Source organism: Phragmites australis, chromosome 4 (assembly GCF_958298935.1).
Source record: "Phragmites australis chromosome 4, lpPhrAust1.1, whole genome shotgun sequence".
Lineage (NCBI taxonomy): Eukaryota > Viridiplantae > Streptophyta > Magnoliopsida > Poales > Poaceae > Phragmites > Phragmites australis.
This window is the reverse complement of record NC_084924.1, coordinates 39792347-39815289: the sequence shown is the minus strand read 5'-3', so window position 1 is coordinate 39815289 and position 22943 is coordinate 39792347. Positions and strand designations below refer to the sequence as shown.

At 40.9% G+C, this 22943-nt stretch overlaps 1 pseudogene; it reads right to left on the bottom strand.

Moving 5' to 3' along the window:
- Nucleotides 1-5427: 5427 nt before the first annotated feature.
- LOC133914789 (uncharacterized) lies at nucleotides 5428-22489 on the bottom strand (annotated as a pseudogene).
- Nucleotides 22490-22943: the final 454 nt, after the last annotated feature.

Sequence of the window (22943 nt, the reverse complement as noted above, 5' to 3'; positions counted from 1 at the left end):
CCCCACGTAGATCCCTAATTTTCTGTGTGGACCCATTGATGTACGTTGCGATGGTGAGATCAGTACATATACAGCGCAACCGAACTTTCACAGATGGAAAATGCTAGGTGAATTTCCACATACTAACTATAGTGGGGAAACTGTGTGATATGCAATTGACCGCAATTGAATTAAGTCAGCAGTGTGTAAGACTGCATGACCCCAATATAAAGTTGGTAAGTTGCAATTATGTAATAAAGGTTGTGCGATGAGCTTGACTCTCTTGATGAGAGATTTGATCAAACCATTTTGAGTATGAACGTATGATACTAAATGCTAAACTTGAATTTCTAGAGCTATACAGTAATTATTGAAAGTATGTGATGATTGTCTATTCCAGTGGATTGTATCCTATGCTTAGGATAATATGCTTGTAATTTAATAATTTGAGCAACTATTTTGGCAAAAGCATGATTTCGTATAGACAAAAGACAAGCATGTGACCATCGTGTAGATGCATAAATAAGAAACATGAACTAATTGAACGGTCTAGATAATGGTTGGGTTAGACCATATACATCGTCTTGAATGAGTTCAAGGAATTTGAGTGATCTAACTCAGATTTTAAGATAAAGATGGTCTTAAAATCATTTTTCTTGTGATAGATGCAGTGCACACAACATTTGAGGATTGTGAAAATTTGGCAGTATTCATGCCATGACCAATTGAATTGCTAATAATTTTTTTTATCATCCCGACGTCGGGATGACCAAGGCATTCATGCAATATTTGGAATGTGTCTATATTATGAAAAATTATCTTGTACGCAATATGTGGTACAAGTTTGATGTATGTATAGTACAATCCTGAAGATAAAGATGGAATTTTCTTTAGTATTTGTTTGGCATATCCATTAATTTTTGTAACGAGGAGATATTCCTCTTTGTTGTCATTATGAGTTTCGATATGAAAATTATTTTGACAGATATCTATATAAATTAGTAGCATACAAATTGAATTGGGATATAATAGTACATTATCGATTGTGATTTGAGTACCCATAGGGAGTGTGATTATGGCGTGACCAGAGCCAACAATATTAGTATCGTATCCCGCACTTGTCATAAATTTCCTTTAATCTTTTTAAGAGTTTAAAAATATTTGGTTTCCCTAAGTATAGAGTTAGTGGTATAACTATCTACTAAGCACATTTCCTCTTCCATCAGATTATCCCCCTGTAAACATCTATGTATAGAAATGTAGAATTTAAAGTGAAATTCTTCATAGATATATAGAATAAATACAGCTTTATTGAGTATCAATATGCTGATATATTTTTGGAATATGCAATATAGGTATAAAATAACAACAACCTATTACAACACTATGTATGACATAGATATAATAAATCTAATTAATTGGGAGACTAATTAAGGTCTTGAAACAAGTTGTTGGAAGAAAATTTCATGATCATGTTGTCGGTGCTCTCAAGGTCCTCATGATGCTTTGTCACAAAATAGCAACCTAGAGCTTTAATTTTCTCCTTATATGTGGGACCTTTATCACAAAATAGCAACATAGAGCAGATCTTATGAACAAAATGGTTGTATTCTCCAATGGACTTAAAGTCCTGGAGGCAAATGTTGGACTACTCGCGTTGAGCTTTAGGCAGTATGACTGTCTTTTGCTGTTCATATTGCTCTTTGAGTGAGTTCCATAGATCATATGGATTCTCATCTACCAAGTATTTAGATTTTAAATCTGGATGTAGATCGTGCCTTATAAAGTATAAAACCTCATACTTGATTTGATCTAGAAGTGGAAGATCTCCTTCTTGAGGAGGATTAATTGCCATTATGAGTCCACGAGACGATAGACTTATCTTCATATCCATAGCCCAAGTTGGATAGTTTCAGCGATCTAACTCAAGTCTATCAAACTCGACGTTGGACATAATTTTTTTCCTATAAAATGACAAATGATTGAATGAATTTACACTTTGGGTAAATTGAAGAATCATGTTAATGTTGTAATAATGCAAAATTTGTAAAGTCAAGTTGAGAATTGAATTACATAGTGTAGACCTCAAATTATGTAGTTAACACATTAAAGATAATCACCAAATATGGCGTAGATTTCACAGTAGTAAGAGGCATAATATAATAATGATCAATAGATGCCTATATTCCTTCTACCTTGTGTTATGTGAAATTGAATATTTAGATGGACACTTCGAAGGTAGTCGTAATGTCAAAATGACATTATGTAGACTCATAGTGATGAAGCATAATCTGCAAAGGGGCATTAGATGCTTGGTTCTATAACCTTGTGTTTCACAAGTATTAATTTGGAGGTAGTCTCATATTTTGCATTATTTAATTCTGCTAGAATTACTAAGTGTTTTTGCAAGAAATAGAATTTTAATTGCAAAATTGACAAAGTTATAAACATAATGATATGTCATAGGGAATGCATAAGGAAAAACACATGGGACATAATAAATTTCTAGATAAAACAGGGTCTGGAACACCAATTTACAACATGAAACAACACTGAATACAATTATAGTTAAAGACAAGGATTAAAACATAAATTGATAGTACTATAAAACAATAAATATTAGAAGTGGCTATAAGAAACCAAAGGGGTTTACTGAAAAATAGCCAGTCCACCGGAGATCTCAGCCTATGGACCGGAGATCTTGACCTATGGACCAAGACAACATGGGCTCCGAACTTTTAGGCCTTTCGGCCCAAGGCTCCGTCGGCCGCTACCCCTCCCCATGTCGTATAAAACGGGACAGCCAGCAGTTAGGGTTGCAAACCCTAACCGCCCACCCTAGTGTAGCCACCGCCGCATGGACCTTCACCCCCGTTGAAATGGATGCCACGTTGATGGAGAGTCGCCGGCCATAGGTGTGTGGAGAGCTGCCATAGTAGATGGGGTTGTCACCGTGGACTACCACTAAGTCACTCTAGTGTTGCGTTGTCATGCCGCCGGTGGGTCTCCAACGTTGGGGTGCGCCACCCCCCCCCCCACACGCACACATGAAGGGGCCCGAAAGCCTCCTTCCTCATGGAGAGATTTGTATAAATACACTCTAGTTGATTGCACTTTGCTGAAATGCCATGTTGACCCACGTGTCATTGACACAGGTGGTACCACATGTCATTGACATAGGGGTGACATTTATCGAAGCACCTATCAGCTGGAGTGTATTTTGGCAATTTTCCTCTTCCCCATGCATGGCGCGTGCCCAAACGCGCTTAGGCACCGTCGGAGGGGAGGTCGAGGATCGCGAGAGCCCATGGCCAGGGGCTAAGACCCGGTCAGCGGTTGCCTGCCATCGACGGAGGATGCGGCGGGCCAAAGCACTAGAGCAACCTCGGTGTCGCCGTGAGTGGATCCGACGATGGCATCAATGGTCAAGGCCAAATTGTTGCGTCGTGCCAGCCTCGATGGAGGCTGAGGTAGAGGACACGTTGGAGGGCGCCTCCTCGACATCAAGGCTGGAGTCGATGAAGGTCGGTTCAAAGGAGGATGACCCGGCCGGCTTGTTGAGGTCAAAGCTGCAGGAAGAAGAAGCGGGGTCGTAGTTCATCATGGCTCCAGGGAGTCTCCTACCGCAACAGATCCTAAAGATCCAGTTGCGGCGAGTGTTTTCGTCACGTCGAAGGGCATCAGAACCGGTGCTGCCGTCTCAGAGGCAAGAGAAGTGGATGTTGGTGAAGGCATCATGGTATCCTCTGAAGTGGTACGTGCAGCGTTGTTGTCCGTTGGAGGAGTAAGCGGGGTGTACTCTCCAGATCCTCCTTCTCAGAGGAGGACACCACCACCATCAAACCATTGAAGAGAGGGACAACACCTTGGCGGATTGACATAGTGGGTGGTGGTCCAGAGCCAATCGTCGTCGTGGAAGTAGCCGCCGCTATGAAGGACCCCACACTAGTGGCCATTGCTACAGGTGCTCGAACTCCAAAAGAGTAGGACGGCAAGGGTAGCGAGGCTAGTAGCGGTGAGGGTGGTGGATAGATGACAAGAGAGGCTGGCGCAAGGAGTGCGACACTTGCAGGGCCGCTGTGATGGCCAAAACGCTGACGAGTAGTACCACGGCGTGAACGACAGTGAGAGCGGCAAGGATGGAGAAAAACGACGATACAGGTATGCCATGAATGGGACAGTGAGGGCAAGCCATCCTGTGTGCCCCTTATGATCAAGGTCTTCGTGCCTCTTTTGGTTGGATGTTGAGGCCGATTGGCCTCTGTTTTTGCTATCGATTAGTGGTAAAAACTAGCGCTGTTGATAACATATTATAATAGAAAGTAGAAGAACATAGAGAATAAAAAAATGATTGTTTGTATTATTGATAAACAATGTTTACATATTTATATTGTATGAAGGGTTGATCCGTTGAGGTCGGTCTTCCTCAACAGGTGTTCCTTCATGATGTAACTGTTAATTACATATTTAACTACTAATATCAATTATATGACAATTGATCACATACTTATCAAATAAAAAAAAACGTCTGTTCATAACCGGTTAAAAGGCAGGGTCGAGCAGACAGGAATTGACCAGTCGATCCAATGATTGATGGGCTTTTGCTGATCGACCGGCCTTAATCCAAAAGGCGCCAAAAGGGAACAGAGCAACTAATCGATCGTGGAGCACGGACAGGGACGGCGACCGATGCTCCCTTTGCCTAATCCTTCGTCAAGAAGAAACAAAAGTTTCCAAAACCAGCATAGCAAGCACAGCAGCCACAGCTGCACCACTGCTCGATGAGTGCGTGGCAAGTTGAAGCTATTGACGTTATACTGGCTCCTTTGTAATCGCTTGGGTTATTTTTGCTCTCCACAAGTTTTTTTGTGCTTTTATTTTAATTTCTCTTTTTTATATTATTTTTCAGTTCTCAGAGCAAGCTCCTTTTTCCAACAGGGGCAAAACAAAGGTGATTCTGAAGGCTGAACGAATAACCGCAAGTAGTATGAGCAATATCTATATATCACAGTTCACAGATGTGGTTCCAGAATCATACATTCTCTATATGAAAACATTGTTCTATATACAACAAACAGTAACCAATGAATGGCACAGTCCGGTAAAGAATTATAAAACCAACACAAATAACCAAAACTGGAACCTGAATACAGGCAAATGTGCGGTCGGCCAAGGACTGCACCTTCAACCGCCGTACACACTGCTCCAATGCAAGCACAACTATAGCTCAAACGAAAAATATTAAGAATTTAAGCTCGCCATATAGTTAAGCATGAGCCAACCTGACACGAATTTGCTCATTGGCGCTAATGTCCAACGCAGATATTCCATATGGTTTGACCTATCTAACCAGATCTGATGAAAATGGTCTTCAGCAAATGGCAATCGTTGACAAAACCAAAACAATATAGCAGAGCAAAGAACTGAAGAAAAGTTGATTCTCGGAGGTCATCTTCTACTGGCAAATGCTGCGAATGCGTTTGCATGAGCTGGTGGCAGAGCACTCAATACTGGCTGCATTTGCTAACCATAAACAGATATCAAATGAGAAATGGCCTTGCCAATATTTGTTTTGACTTCATCACTCTCATCTGGAGATACTACCACTTGGGAAAAGACATGTATCACATCGGGCACAAGAGGAAGGATCTGCGACAGTAAAAAGTTAGGTTTGGTCCATGAATAATAAAGACCAATAATGAACACCTGGGGATGTGAAGACATTAACAAATTACAGATGCAACTATAGACAGTCATTGATTCTTCGTGATCTTCTTTTAGTGGCAAAGCTTTGATAAACACTGGAAGAACCTATAAGATCGCAACCAAACATTCATTACACTCTTAAATATGAAACCTGAAGTTGTCCAAACATACCAAGTACAATGTTGTGACAACCTGGTTGAGAGGAATTGACTGAGGCTGCACCATTATCATCCTAGCAATAGCACCAGCAGCATTATCTCTTACTGCATCATCTGATTCAGAATTACTAAACAAATGATGCAGAGAACGAAGTATATCCCAATAGTATCTACATAAAGACAAACAAGAACTAGTGACCAAACAAATTTACAGGATGGAAAGTTACTCTTCAGGTTTCCCTGAATTCTAATTACGTAATCTGAGATATTCATAAGGTAATTCATTTGTTGACTATATAATGGAACGGCATCAAATAGCTGCCCACAAGTTCAGTATTGCGAGAGCATTTTACAACTACAAACAGTGTTCAATTTTATCTACAAACTCTAGGCAGACTCATAGCCACCATAAATTTGGGTTGATTAGGTCGCCGAACAGGGTCGCGAGACGCTGGTCGATATCTAACAAAAATATGGTACTAAGGGGTATACCTCTTTGGGACGACAAATTAGCGACATGGAACGTGATCCTGACTCATTCAGGTCAGTTTTGCTAATATGTTTTTGTTTTTGTTTTATTTTACTTTTTATAACATAAATAATATATATTTAACTTCTTTCTTAATAAATAATATCTCTCTCTTGGCTGCCTCAAATCAACTGTTCATTTTCACTTTCAGGCCCATCGACAATAGAGGTATTGATTAGTTTCTTAGGAGAGCAGCTTTCGACCCAAGATACAAGTTATCATCGAAAACAACTCAACCCATAAAGCCCAAAAAACACACCAGCTCTATCTCCTCATCTCTCTCTCCTATAAACTCGACCCATAAACACCTCTCTCCTTATCTCTCTCCCTCTTATATCTCTCCCGCTTATCCAACCGGCTGCTCTATTGAATGAATAAGAAGAGAGATATAGCAGCCGGTTGGGCGAGAGGGGCGGTGGCCGAGCGGCGCTGTGGTAAATTTTTGTTGCTAAATTTATCAAATGTTTCTGTTAGCTAGCATATTGTAGTATCTTCAGTCTTTTGTCACTGATTTTATTACTGTTCTTTCCTTAAAAATATGCAAAATTCAGGGTGACAACTGACAATGCCTTTAAGGGCACAACTGATGTCATATCCTACCTTGGTGGGGAGTCTTAACTTATCATAAAGTTGGCCACTGCGATTTTAGAAATCTCTGTATCATATTTCTGATTGATTGCTCAAATTCTAATAGTCCTTTTTTGGCGTGATCAGAAACCAACGTGTCAGGGAGTAACTGGAGTAGCATACAAGCATACAACGGGCATGAAATTAATGGGTTTCCAGCATATTGTTAAGTAATCACCTTATCATCTTTTGTTTCTCTATCTTGATCGTTCAAAGGTCACATTTCATCATTCGTTTGTTTAGTATTATATCAATACCGAGTAATATTGGGGTTTCTCGTTTCATTTCATACAAAATTACCAATTATTGAGCTATGAGGTCATTACAATAGAGAATCACTTCTAGATCTATTGATGTAAGCAATAATTTCTACATATACTTAATGTTATCTTATGTAATTTTTATTTTCGTTACAACGCACGGACACTCAATTAGTAAGGGAAAAATGCAACCCCCCCCCCCCCAAAGTCACTTGGATTTTGACCCCCAGTTGTTTTGTTGAAAAAAACCCCTCAAAAGTTTAATTTTGTTGCAAAAAACCCCTGAAAAATTAAAAAAATAAAAAAATCACAAAAAATTTCTAAAACAAATATAGACAATTCTAAGACCTTCTGTGAATTTTTTTTTCAAAAATAATATCCTTTGCATCATATTTCATAGAGAGGAAGTTGGAAAAAAAAAGAAATTGTGCAGCTCATTTATTAACTCATGTTATTTTAAAATTTTCATGTCTACCATTATTTTTTCTACATAAATAATTGTTTAAGTAAACTAATAAAAGTGGTTTCATAAATTTTGGAGGTGTTATGGATTAGTTATGAATTAATCTATCTGCAACACATTTACTCAATCCTGCACATTACAATAACTATTTCAAGATTTCATGTATTTTTAGAAGATAGAGGATCATGTAAGAAGACTAAAAAAATTTGTTTCATAATTTTTGGATTAGTAAATAATTAACTATGCATTTAACTCGAATTAATAAATGAGCTGCACGTTTTTCTTTTTTTTTAAACTTACTCTCCATGAAATATGATGAAAAGGATATTATTTTTTAATAAAAATTTCACAAAAGGTCTTAGAATTGTCTCTAGTTTTTTTTTAGAATTTTTTGTGCTCTTTTAGTTTTTTTTTTTGAATTTTTTAGATGTTTTTCAACAAAACCAAATTTTTAGAGGGTTTTTTTAAAAAAAACAATTTTTAGAGAAAAGTTAAAATCCAAGTGACTTTTAGAGTTTTTTTTATTTTTCCCAATTAGTAATAATAAATTTCAGAGGTAGAGCTGCTCGGCTGCATCTGCAAGCCTGGCAACTGCTCGACAGTGACAGCTCGAGTGGCTGGCTGCAAAATGCACTTGGGAATGGGCTGGATGCATTTTCCGGCTAGCCCAGCCCAACTGTACCCGTGTGGGGTAGAGTCCAGCCCAGTGTAGTCCACTTTCAAATTCGGTCTGGGTTCATCCAAAGTTCCATTGGCTGTTTTGCACTTCTGCTAAACAAAATCAGAGTGGCATAAGCTCTAATCTTTTTTCAATAATAATAAAATAAAATTATCTCAGCCTCTGCATTCTTAAATGCACGTAGCTATTCATTATTACGAAGTTTTTTTTTGACTCTTCACCACTGAATACAGCTGTAGTATCTGAACATGAACGCGCGCACTCACCCTCCACACACACGCACCCATTCCACACACACCTAACGCACGCACATGCTAGCCCTACAACTACACACAGCTTGAAGATAGCGTCCATCCAAAGATCACCAGAATCCAACGAGAATTCCGTAGACGACGAGCACGTCGTAATCCCTTCTGTAGCGCCACGCCGGAGAAACTGAAGAAATCCGAAATAAATCGGAACTCCCCGTGCGTCACCCGGACTTGAAGCCCGAGTGGGCTCAGCTCAACTCCGGAGCCTTACCACCGTGCTGAAGGCACGTTCGCCATTATTACAAAGTTATAGCCATAGGCTGTCACTCTGAATTGGAACACAAAATGTTTCAAACACCTTAACATGAATTGGAACACAAATGCGTAAGCTCTAATCTGAGTTTGAAAAAACATCTAAAGTCATTTCGTGACATATACACTCTCATATCTCACTTCCTTTTGCAAGAACCCGCCCATTATTGCTATTACTCGTTCCAGAAAATTTATCACAAACATTAACTAAGATTCAAGAAATACTTCCTCTTTCAAAACTGCGTTGGGGGTTGTATAACATCAAGATCTGCACTTCTGCTAAATGGTTTCTATTAATGGTTTCAAATATGGTTCGTAGCTCATGAGTTTCAATTGGGGGATCATTATTTTTTAACAAATAGAAAACTTTATTGCAATCAATATTTTTGGAAGTTAGCAATAGCTTAAAGAGGAACGCACGAATCCTTACACCCTCTAGCATATTTTTGGAGAAGTATATTGATCTATAGTTGTAACTTCAGTGTCGGCAAATCTTGACGTAATATGCATTGCAGCTTAGCAGTTAGGGATGTAAGTTTTGTATTTTTTTTTATCATTGAGTTGATCTAAAATTAAAAAAATTTAGAGGCTCCCACCTAATTAAATTAATAAAAAATTAACTGACTCAGAACTACCCATTAAGTATTCATTTACATCTTTATTTGCAGTTGAATCTACGAATTGTACCGTTCTTCCTTTATGAATCATGATTTGTAGATCAGCAGTACAAATTTTAATGCCAATGGCGGAGCTCATCTCATCCCGGCACCAACCATTCGGTGGGTTTTGCCGGCTTCCAATATTAAAGGCTTGCTTTTCTACATAGCACAAAGTGGTACTGGCTATGGTCATGTGGTTGTCCACGGCCCATGTGGCCATACAACTTCAGTCTTTTTATTCTCTCTAACTTAGTACTCAACGCACGCGCAAACTTACACCACTCACACCAACTCACACCTCTGCGCACACGCTAGACCTATGAACTATATGCACACACGTGCTACGAGAGACTCACAAAGCCTGTGGCTTCGCTAGCAACATGAATGTTGCATTACCACTTGCGGCACAGGCGCATGAGAGGCCCCAGTGAGCACGCACGTCGAGCAACGCTCGATCACAAGTGGGCTCGTCGCACACCTAACGACTTGCACCTGAGCTAAAGCTCGATCTTAGCTTCACCACCCTTTCAAGCACGTTGCAAGCCGAACAGTCTGCACCCGCAGATTACGACGAATCCACATAATATACGCTACACTCTCTCCGCCTCTCCTTTAGGCTTAATTTGGATAGTCCGAGATTGTGGCCAAATCACGATCATGTCATACCCCAGCCCAACACAACTAGGCCCTCAGTCTAAGTTTGAGCCCATCGAGTTGATCATCGAAAGTCATGTACGAGGCGCTTGTATGCCTGAATGGAACAAACTTGTCCAGAATTTGGTTGTACATATTCTAGAAATATTCTCTGTATATATTGAACGAGCTGGTGCACTAAAATCGGTCGCACCATGCTGTCCAGGACCAATCATCTTGAGCACTTCTAGGGTCACCTCTAGTGGAACCTTTGTGCGCATATTGCTCTCCTCTCCCCTCAGTTTCCTCACCCAGTAGCACGACAGATCTACCCATCACCACCATAGAACTGTTGGCACCATTATCGGGCCTGTGCCGCCGACCGACGTCACCATCCTCTGTTCCTATCCCCACCGCCACTAGAGTTGAATCCCGCTGCCCCAGAGTAGAAGCGCCTCGACATTGGAGCCTAGAGTAGAAGGGCGCCAGCACAAGACCAGAAGGGCGCCAGCACCATAGTTATAGACCATCGCCACCAGCTTCGTGAGGTGAGTTAAAGTCTCCCCCAATCCGCATCCCATTTTTCTTAGTGTTTTACTTGCAAAACAAGATTTATGCGTGGTTTGGTTCTTTTGGTTAGTAGATTTGTGAGGTTTGGCTATATTTTTGCCACAAATTGGTACTTTGGTGTTGGTTCGGCTTCAAATGTGCTTGCTTCAATGGTTTTTTTTTAAATGAACCAGTAGGAGAGCTACCTATAGTATTAAATAAGAAGAAAGCCCGACGGGCTGAATTGCTTGGTTAATTGAGGAAAAATCGAGCAAAAACCACAAGACACAATGGGCATACTACCTACCTAAGCTAGGCATAAAGCGCCATAGAGACGACCCCAACTCTTGACCATCTACCTAGCTAGACTAGGCATGTGCTTGGTCAGGACACATACTACATATGCTTATTGTGTTTGATGTGAAAGTATAGGTTTTTTTCAAATTGTGTATTTCATATGTGTTTGCATATAGTGTTAGATTTGTGTATTTCATACAAAACTCATATGTGTCTGCATTCTTGTGGGTACTATAGATGGACTAGAGGAGGCTTAGAAGGAGAAAAATCGTACATGTTTGCATTCCAAAACCAATGTTGGATGTTGTTGGTGTATTTGGCTGCTGCCAGTTTGTGCTAAGGATGTTAACTACTATTGTCTTGATGTTGTCGCTTTTACTTTATGCTGTGAATATGTGCTTCTTCTTGTTCTGACCATAGAATGTAAGGTAGTGACCATGGAATGTGAGGTGGTTGGATGAGTCTGGGGGCTGCCAATATGTGTTGCTATTGGTTAATTCAATTGGATGCTACTGTGCATGCTTAGAACTTATGCTTGAGGATTCATCCTGATGGAAGTTTCAGGACGGATGCTTTTTTTTAAGTTAACGTTGAGAACTGATGTTATTTCAGTTGGATGCTACGTGATGTATATTGAGAGGTGTGCGTACTGTGCTGCCAACATGTATGCTTGATGTTTAGAACTGATGCCTTTTTTGGTTAATGTTGCTTCCACCTTGTGTCTGGTTGGTTGCTCCCTTGAAAATGTTTGATCCTTAGGGAACAAAGGTGTGTATTGGCTGCTGTCATCAACAAGCACATCTGTGGAATGTTTCCTCTGTTACAATGATCTTGTATTAGACTATTCTTTTTTTTTGTATTTGGTTGAAACTTATGATCCTGTTTTAGGTTCACCCAATGTGGATTTTTTTCCTTCCAAAAAAGATATGCAAATATGGATGACCAGAAACTTTCAGGACATATATATGGTCTACATGATTCTTGAGCCACAGCCGTTACGATAGCTCAGTTGCTAAGTGCTATAAATATTGATCAAATGATCGGTGCTGAATAAACGCTTCTTGGGAAAAAAATTCAGAAGTCCAAATCTAATACTATCATTCTTGAACTGCTCAATGCATACAGGTAGTATGTTACCCTATCAAGGAAAAGGATTACTATAACATCCTGGATTCATCTAACCAAACATGAGCTCGAATGACATCATACAATCTAATTTACAACCAACCAAATAAAAATAAGTATCATTCTATATACACAGTTAAACAAACTACATGTATCAGCCCATTCAGGATCATCTCATCCAACTAAATCATCACATACATATTCTAGTTGGTGCAAGTAACCAAACACTATCTAATTGGATCATTGTATGATCGAGATTGGCGACTGGAGAGGGTGAGTAGGTGCTTTAACAAATTTCTTTTGAAGTTGATGGTCTTCTCCTATTCTTGAACCCACCGCACCTCAAAACGACATGCGGAAGCAAAAGAGACAAGAACCGATTGCAAGACTTCCAAAACAAACACTTCTCTTCGATGTATGAGAACTCTATGTTCCATTTAAGCCCATATCAAGAGTCATAGTGCAAGAAAGCAATCAATTAGAAGAAAAACTCCTAAACACTAGAGAACTAGCTGCTGGAAGAAAAGATTCAAGTTGATGGATCTAGAAGTTTGGGATGGTTGAACACCAACTCATATGAGATGATTAACCCTCTAGCAACAAGAAGAATACCTCTAACATAACCCAAAAGGAGCAACTCTCAAGGAAAATGAAAATCAACAAGAAACCAACAAAACTTGCATGAAACATGGGAGCCAAAAGCAAGACACTAGAAGGAGATGAACTTAAGCATATGCAAAAACACTTTCTTCATTAAGCTTAGAGGAACGCCCTCTTTTAGCAGATTATAAAGCGTTTTTCTCACTAAAGCTCTCACCTAAAGATAGGCTAAACACCCCTCTCTCCCTCTCCACACAACACATTTCGAAGACTTTCAAAACTCTCCAAAAACTCTCAAAGGCTCACCTCCAACCACCAACCATACCCGTCTATTTACAGGCCTAGCAGGTATGTTTAACCCTTAAGCAATTCTATCCCTAAACTGCCCTTCACTTACAATGCAATCCCACCTACCATCGGGGGTAATTTCGTTCGAATTTTTCTCCATCCATCGGATGGTCGTGGCACCTTCATGACTTAGCTTCGTCTTAACGTAAGCTTTATGATGATACCACATGCACTCTATCCTCCCACGATTTTTACGGCCAAACCGGGAAACCGCATTGCATGCTTCTCAAAGCGTGACTCACAACCACTTGCTTACACCTTAAGAAAGTCTTCTGATATCGACGAGTATCCTTCATCTTATGATCTTGACTGCCAGCAAGTCTCTCCCACTCTCAATCCCTCGAGCCGCCTTGTCACTTGCACCGATATCCCTTTCGCTTAACTTTGTCAACACGTCATCTTCATCCTCCATCTCATGTTTTGCTTGACCTCCATGTGTACAACTAGGATCATCCTTGACTCCGCCTGGCCTCCTTGATCGTCTGGCACCAAGCACCCTGCTTGGCCCTAATCATCCCACCGTCGGCCACAGAGAGTGTTGCAGAGAGACAAGAAAACACCCTCTGCAACTCTCTGCAAGAAACACTCTATTTCATGTTAGCAGAAATCAAAATCTCTGTTGAAAGAGACATCAATCAGAGAACGTGAACGTCAGATGTTCCTACGTACACTCCTCCTAGGCACCGGACCATCCAGCGTGTGCAATTCATTAGATCGACCATCTTGCAACACTCTCTGCTAGAAATGCTACAGCATGTTGTTTATTTCATCGCCGGTCCATCTGGCGTATACATCTTCACCGGACCACCACTTGCATCCTCTCTGTAAAAAAAGGTCCAATGTATTTTCCGGTGTTTACATCTTCCATCGTTGGACCATCCGGCGTATGTAAGTCCACCAGAGCCGAGTTGTAACCTCTCTGCAAGAATTGCCCCGGCATTAACTGTGCCTATCACCGGACCATCCAGCGTGTTCAAAATCCTTGTCGCTAGACCATCTGGCGTGTACAATTTTCCTAGACTCAGTCACAAATATACCAACTCAATTTTCTCTGGAACTTTTGTTAGTTATGATCATAATTGCAGTACATAACCATGCCCTTGCAATCTCAAAAATCATCAAACCAAATCAACGTCATTGTCAATCACTTATCATATATAAACCAAGGCACATTTCATCTTAGTTTCTCAATCCCCCTTGATGAGTGCATTGACAACTTCACAAAGCACAACGAATTGGTTTCAAGAAAACCTAAGAAGCTCATCCAAGTGACCAATAACTCAAGAAAGAGCAAAAAAGATGTCACTTGGCATAATAAAATTGCAAAAGCCCGAAGATCGCAATGAGAACTCAAATGCTCCTCCTTGATGAACGCATAAGTTCATTATGACATATTTTCTCCCCTTTTTCATTTATTAAGATTCTTTGTGTATAGCGTATTTTCTCCACCTTTGGCAATGAAAACATCAAGGGCAAAAATACCATGCAATGCATGGACATGTAATCCTAATGAGCTTTTATAAGTATACCTCAAAGCATTTGCTAGAGCTAGAAACGTCAAAGGGCTATGAGAGTGGAATGAGAAGCTCCCAATTGCACAAATGCTTGAAAAGATGCAGTTACATAAGAACATGAAGCTATACAAGCTAAATTGAAGAATTGTTGGCTCATTTAGGTTCACATAGCCGAATCATGTTAAATGAGATCACCACATAAGCATTCAATCATACCGAGGTAATAAAAGCATTAAGAGCTAGCAAACTTCAATCTCAAAATATGCAAATAAGAATTTATGACAGAAGGTTTTACAAATGCTCACATATGAAACTGAGACTTAGTTAGATCAAGTGATTAAAATAAAATTGATCATTTTGGTATTTTTTTTTATTTTTTTTATTTTTATCCTCAAGTTGCCTCTTATCTAAGCGAAGTGTCGTGTAACTAGGTACGGCAAACACCTCGAGGCTTCAAGACAACCGTATTGGATCACATTTGAGCACAAGAAACTTGATTCTACATGATTTTTCAATTTTCACAAGTTATCAAGTTTTCACAAGATCAAGTCAAGTAGTGTCTTTGCGATATAAGGAACACATGTTTCTCCAAGGTTCTATCATGAGCTAAACATTTGACAAAGATAGAAAATAAAGTGATGTGAGGAACGGTGATGTCCTAACAGAGGGGTGAATTAGGACACTTAAATACTAATAGCTCCAAAAACTTCACAAGGTAAAACTATCTCAATTTCTATCTAAATGTGCTCTAGGTTTATCTAGTGTATTTACTCTACCGCTCAAGAGGATTGCAACCTACTCTAGAAAGATAAATTGCAATTATATAAATACGGAAACATAAATAAGGTAGAGAGAGCAAACTTGGCACAAAATATTTTTATCCCGTGATATCAGTTTCACATAAGCCACCCCTAGTCCATGTTGGAGCTCCACAAAGGATATGCTCTCGGTCGCCAAGTCTCTTTAGGTCACAACTTTTGAGCTACCAAGACAAGGCCTAAAGCACGATGAGCCACCAAGCCACCAAGGCGAGGTCTCACCACTAACCTCTCTTTCAGTCACTTATACGTCGCCTTCACTTCGGAGCTTTAGTCACAAAGACAAAGATCTCCGTGTCCCTATACAATCTTCTTGCCATCTCCCCACACCAAGTCGGAGGGTCAACAAGTTACCGGCGAGTCACCAAGACTATAAGGTGCCGGCATACCTCTTGGTACATCGTTGGATCACTCCTTGATCCACTCTCTAAGTTGCAGCACCTAGTAACACTTCTCTCTTGGCCTATAAGCACTAATCATTCTCTAATGGTGTGCTTAATCACCTTGGATGATCAGTTTTAGCACTTTGATGGCTTGAATATTTTCTCAAGTGTATAGGCCTCTCTAAACTCCAGCACCTTCAAATGGTCAAGTGAGTGAGTATTTATAGCCTCAAAACCCACCAACTAGCCGTTGCTCTAATGACTCAACTTTACTATGGATATCGGATAGCCTGGTGACAATAGTAGTACAAGCACCGAACCATTCGGTGAGTACAACATCATAAACTAGCCATTGAAACTCCACTCAACGACTCTTTTGAACACCGGATGTTTCAGTGTAACATTCACTCCATCACCGGACTCTTTGGTGTGTTGACCTGAGCCTAACCGCGTCATTTCTTCTCTATGCAAAAGCTCTGGCATTCACAATGTTCATCGTCAGACTCCGGTGTGTACAACACCATATGTCGGTGATATAGGAACCGGGGGTTCCTGAGTCCCAAGGCCAGGACAGCACAGTGCCACATGGCGCCATCTCCCCGAGGGCCCGAGAAAAGCCAGACCCGGGAGGGGGTGCTCGGGGCCAAGAACAGTTGGCCCCCGAGTACCTTGAGTTCCCCGAGGACCCGAGAAGAGCTAAGTCCAGGAGGGGGTGCTCGGGGCTAAGAACAGTTGGCCCCCGAGTACCCAGAGTTCCCCGAGGACCCGAGAAGAGCCAAGTCCGGGAGGGGGTGCTCGGGGCCAAAACAGTTGGTCCCCAAGTACCCAGAGTTCCCCGAGGACCCGAGAAGAACTAGGCCTGGGAGGGGGTGCTCGGGGCCAAGAACAGTTGGTCCCCGAGTACCTAGAGTTCACCGAGGACCTGAGATGCCCCTTGCCGGTGGACCCCACGATGGCTCCACGGTGAGGTGCCAATCGGTGGGAAGCCCGATGCTGCATTTAAGGGGGAGCATGGCCGGTCACATCCAACCACTCCCCCCCACGCCTGTCATACTGAGTACGTCAGTCCCTGCCACCGCCTGGTAGGAAGGCGTGGGGATAATTAATGCGATGGGTCCCATCGCACGTCACCCTGTGGGGCCCATAAAGGAAGATGGCTTGAAGATATTATCGATGGGCTCGAGGCGTATCGCCTGTCACCCTGCCGCGTCAGACCGTGTCAGATCTACTCTGACCGGACGGGCATGCGGGGATATTCAGCGGCTGGCCGATGGACCCCCCTGCACCTGCTAAAGTTGGGGCGTAATGAGCGACGGGACCGACCGAAGGGCACATTTTCAACCCCTGTAATATCAAACTGTAGACCCATAATGGTTGCTTTCTATTTATGGCTTACGAAAACTTGTAACCCGTTCTGGGCACGCCGAGCCTCCCTCCCGGTAGGATAACAGGGGGGAGCACTTCGTAGAAAGGGCGGAAAAGGAGAAAGACGAGGTTAAAGAGGTTGAGGAGAATCGAAGTTGAGAAGTTGAGAGAGATCGGACTTGACTGGGAGCTAAGGATATCGAAGCTCTCAATAAGGAAGCTTAATACTTAGACCAAAAAACCTTGTAACACAGAGATCCAGAGAAAGGCATTCCAAGAGCATTAATAGCACATCAGACACACAAGTGTAGGGTATTACACTCCGTGCGGTCTGAACCTATCTAAATCCCTTGTGCATTTACTCCTACTAGCCGACGATCATTCTTCCCGCCTAGATCCCATACTTTCGCATTAACCCCACGTACGATGCAGATCCAGAATCAGCCTCCCGGCCGAATCTCAAAGGGGGTCCCTCAGGATCCCCGCTTTCGGTGTCCATCCACCGACACCATCTTTTCAGGATTTTTCACACACTATGTTAAATGCTCCAGTGAAGTCTCCGGTGTGCATATTTTTATCACCGGATCTTCCGGTGTGCATATTTTTATCACCGGATCTTCCGGTGTGTTGATATTTGGTCTTCCACTATTGCACACTCTCTACAACAAATGCTCCAGTGTAAGCATCCGGTGTCTTCAACTCTAAGCACCGGTCCTTCCAGTGTATGGGAACTTCTCTGGGTTCTTCTAACAAGAATGCTCCGATGTGTATAGCCCTATGAGCACTAGACCTTCCAGTGTAGTCAATTTTCCTAGGACTTCTTCCAATTCAATCGAACTTTGTCCCGGCTGCGGTAGCTTCTTCATGTATTGCATCCATAAGACCTACTAACATATATTCTTGACAAACAATTAGTCCCAATAACTATGTTGTTATTAATTTTTAAAATCACAATCATGGCCTAATAGTTCACTACAATATCCCCATTTTTTGTGATTGATTACAATCATAGCCTAATAGGGTAATTAATCAACAAAAGCAAGAGACAAATGATAACAATTAAGAAAATACATGATTTCAAGAGTTAACAAGACCATACCTCTTTGCTTGTATGCATGATAAGAACAAATTACGATACCAATTGTAAGGATAACCATGTTCTTACCAATATTATATCTCCTTTTTTTCTACAATTTCTTTCAACATTATGTGCCCCTTTTAGTTGTGGCTGTCATGTAGATAGTTCTTTATTTTTCTCTATTGCCACTATCTCTCTTGATCCACCACTGCAAGAGTTTCTTCACCTTTGTCAACCCAAGATACACCCCCCTTTGTCAACAATCTACCCGAGATAATTCTTGCATCTTGTTTCTCCCTTGCATCTTACTTGCTTCTCTTGCATCTTACTTTGGTCTCAAAATTCTCGTCATTTGTCAACAATCTCAAAAAGGAGTGCATGGTGAGATTTTCATCACTTAATCCTGACTCTTCATCTTCGCTCACTCATCTTCCTATACTTGCAAATGCTTTGTCTCTTCCCCTTGTCTCCCTCTTCTTGATCTTGCTCTTCTTTTCCTTCTTGATATGATCAATGATTTTGATCAAGTCTTTCATAGAGATTGGATGATCAATCTTGGTATTGATCTTCTCCAACTATGATATGTGCTTGGTGATCTTGGGATCCATCTCTTCATCATTTGAGGTGATTTTCTCATCCTCTTCATCACTCTCTTCATCTTCTTTATCACCATTATCTTCACTTGAGTTTGACTTTTGCTCTTGCCTCCTCATCTTTACTTTCATGTGTGAGCATCATGCTTGCTTGCTTGTGAGGGCAAGGTTCTTGGCGTCAGATGAGGTACAAGCTTCAACAACCATGTTCATGGTCATCTCATGGGTGGTGATCTTGCCGAGAATTTGGCTTGGAGTCATCTTGCTCATGATGTGGTTGTCGTAGATGATGGAGACAATTAGCTTGTACTTCGGAAGAAGAGCTTGAAGTATTCTTGTTGCCACTTGAACATCTTCAATTTGCATGAAACATAGCACATTGATCTCATTAACAAGAATATTAAAACAAGAATACATATCATTAGCACTTTCATGGGGTAGTTGTTTGATGCCATTGACCTTAGTAACTAGCACATGATTTTTTTTCATTGCGCACATCCTTCGTGCATTCATGTATTTCAAAGAGACTATTCCAAATATCATGTGCATTGGTGAGAAAATAAGCACGATTAATTGCATCAACGCATAAAGATGATAAAAGAATACTCTTTGCCAATGCATCTAATTGTCTCTCCTTGTTGGTGACACATAGTGTCAGCCATTTCTCGGTGACTCTCTAAACATCTAAACCCTTGGCTTATAGAAAATAAGTCATTAGAATATTCCAACGGGGAAATTAGTGTCATCGAAAAGTGGAGCGCTATGAGTATCCATCCCAACCCTGGACGCCACAACTCTAGGATGTTAAGCCTATCAAGAGCATGAGGCTCTGATACTAATTGTAAGAAACGGTGACGTCCTAAGAGGGATGATAAATTAGGAAACTTATAAACTAATGGCTTCAAAAACTTCACAAAACCTATCTCAATTTCTATCTAAATGTGTTCTAGGTGACGTCCTAGTACGTCTACTCCACCGCTCAAGAGGATTGCAACCTACTCTAGCAAAGTAAATTGCAAGTATGTAAATGCGAAAACGTAAATAAGGTAGAAAGAACAAACTCGGCACAAGAGATTTTTATCCTATGGTGTCGGTGGCACACAAGCCACCCCTAGTCCACGTTAGAGCTAAACGAAGGATATGCTCCCGGTCGCCAAGTCTCTTCCTATCACGGCTCTTGAGCTACCAAGTCACCATGACATGGCCTCAAACACGATGAGCTACCAAGCCACCAAGGTGAGGTCTCACCACTAATCTTTTTTCTGGTCACTTGAACACCGTCTTCACTTCGAAGCTTTAGTCACAAAGACAAGGACTGTCACAACTGGTTTTATAAAGGGATAAAACCAGATGTAAACCACATGTATGTCAAGATCAAGTTTCATACATGCAACAACTTCATTAGTGTATCACACACAGTACTATTATTACAATATTTAACTTAAACAAGATAGAAAGATATCAAAGTCTTTAACTAAAACCCACTAGCAAAACACAGCGAAGCTCCCATCTTCCACATGCAATTGACCAGGGGTCAACCAGCCTATCATTCTTCATCTTCATCGATGTAGTAGTCTCGTTCTTCTTCATTATCAACTATGCTATCATAAAGTTACAAAAGCATCCTATTTATCTATGTGATTCATCACTAGATTTCCATCTCCTAGAAACATCTCCACATGTTTTCTGAAAACCACTTCAGGTTCCCAAACCATCTGACTTGATACCCATAACAAAGAACCATCCAACCAAACCAACTAAGCCAAACCAAACCCATCCAACTAATCATGTGAGAATCTAAGTCTCCCATGACCATGAGCACGGCTGATATACTAGATTTTACACTATGTAGAGGTTATCCAGATTTCCCCACGAGTCGTGTTTTCCTTATTGCCGTGTCTGCGAAACACTTAATACACGCCCATGGTGTGTCGCCCGAAAAATCACTACAAAGCCGTTATAAAGTTTCATCCAGTATGTGTATGCCCGCTAGGTTTCACCGTCGTCAAAGTGGTTTTCACGCCACCCAGAAGCCCCCTTTTGTACCTTGTAGCTCCAACAAGATCTCAGTCTTCCCTTCCACTACACATCTCATACTACCAACCAAATGGTTCTGGCCTTAGCTGTCCCGACACATCCACTCTTACGGTTTGGCACACACAACACTGAAATCCACTAATAATAGGCCAATCTTGTCCCATACCAAGTCTCATGATTGGTACGATACTTCTTAGGTTATCGCTCCACGAACCGGTCCTTACTTAGGTCACTTGAGCAATTGCCAAACCAACAACATAACTATAACCACAATCACTAGCACCTCTTTGCTTAAGACCTAAGGTTTCATGTTGCTATACCATTACCAACTCATAGTTACATAGTTCATTAGTCATGTTTAACTGACTACCCATCCATACCCTTGTGCAAAGCAAAGTATAAGCTACCCAACATAATCACTACTAACAACTAGTCAACAAGGAATATAGGGAACATGGTACTATAAGTAAATAGGATTCAGAATTAACAGTATACATGTTTAAAATAAAGAATACATTTGAAAAGCTAAGATCATAATGTTCAATGACACTTGACTCTTCCAACTTGTTGCTCAAACTCTTCAAAGACTTGGTCCTGGAGATTCTTAAACTACTCCTTATCTGCTATCGAAAGACACTAGAAAAGCACACAACAAAACTAACTAAGAACAATATATCTAACCTCTATTAAAAAAAGTACTAAAAGATAGCACACATTGCTATGAACGTGAGAGCGCAAAAATCATCTAAATCAGGGTTAAAATGAGAAAGTTACGCTAAAAATATGTTTAGGGTTAAATCTTGTAGCATCTCGAAAGAAGTGGAATCTCACATCTATGTGTTTGGTTCTGGTGTATTGGACTGGATTATTGGCTAAGCTTATAGCATTGGTGTTATCATATAGGAGTAGCACACTCTTAAAGTTTAACCCAAAGTCTCTCAAAGTAGCAACCATCCACAAAACCTGAGAACAACAGCTAGCGGCAACAACATATTCAATTTAAGCAGTTGATTGTGCAACACTATACTATTTGCGAGAAGACCAACACACAAGAAAAATACCCAAGAAATAACAGATACCAGAGGTACTCTTTATGTCAATTCTACAACCAGTAAAATCCGCATTTGAAAAACCTTGAAGAGGAAGGGAAGAAGATGCAGAAAACTAAAGACCATACTCAAGGGTGTGCTTGAGGTACCTGAGTTGCGCTTCACCACTTGGCGGTGAGACATCTTTGGTGAAGCTTGAAAGCGAGCACACAAGTAGACAACAAAGTGGATGTCGGGTCTTGTTGTCATCAGGTACAGGCGGGAGTCAATCATGCTCATGTACTTACACTAATCTACCTCCTCGCCATCTTCATCTGGATCAAGCACGGTCGAAGCAATCATTGGTATTGCCAGGGGCTTTGCATCGCTTATGTCGAGCTTCTTCAACAAATCCTTTATGTCCTTTGTTTGGTGGACGAATGTTCCTTCATTGCATTGCTTGATTTGCAACCTAAGGAAGAAGTTGAGCTCGCTCATTATCGACATTTCAAATTTGCTGCTCATAGTATCAGCATACTTAGTCACAAGTGCATGAGAAGAGCCACTAAAAATGATATCATCCACGTATATCTTAACAAGTAGGAAATCATGTCATGCCTAAAGGTAAACAAAATTTTATCCACTGACCCCATCACATACCCATGCTCTAGCAAGAAAGATTTAAGCCTATGATATCAAGCTCTAGGTGCATGCTTAAGCCCATACAAAACTTTATGAAGCTTGTATACTCAATATGGGTATTTGAGGTGCTCGAAACCTAGGAGTTGTTTAACATAGATATTTTCCTTTATGAAATCATTTAGGAAAGCCATCTTGACATCCATTTTGTACAACTTGAAACCTTGGGATGTCGCAAATGCTAAGAGGATCCTAATGGCTTCTAGTCTAGCTACTGGTGCCAATATCTCTCTAAAGTCTATTCACTCTATTT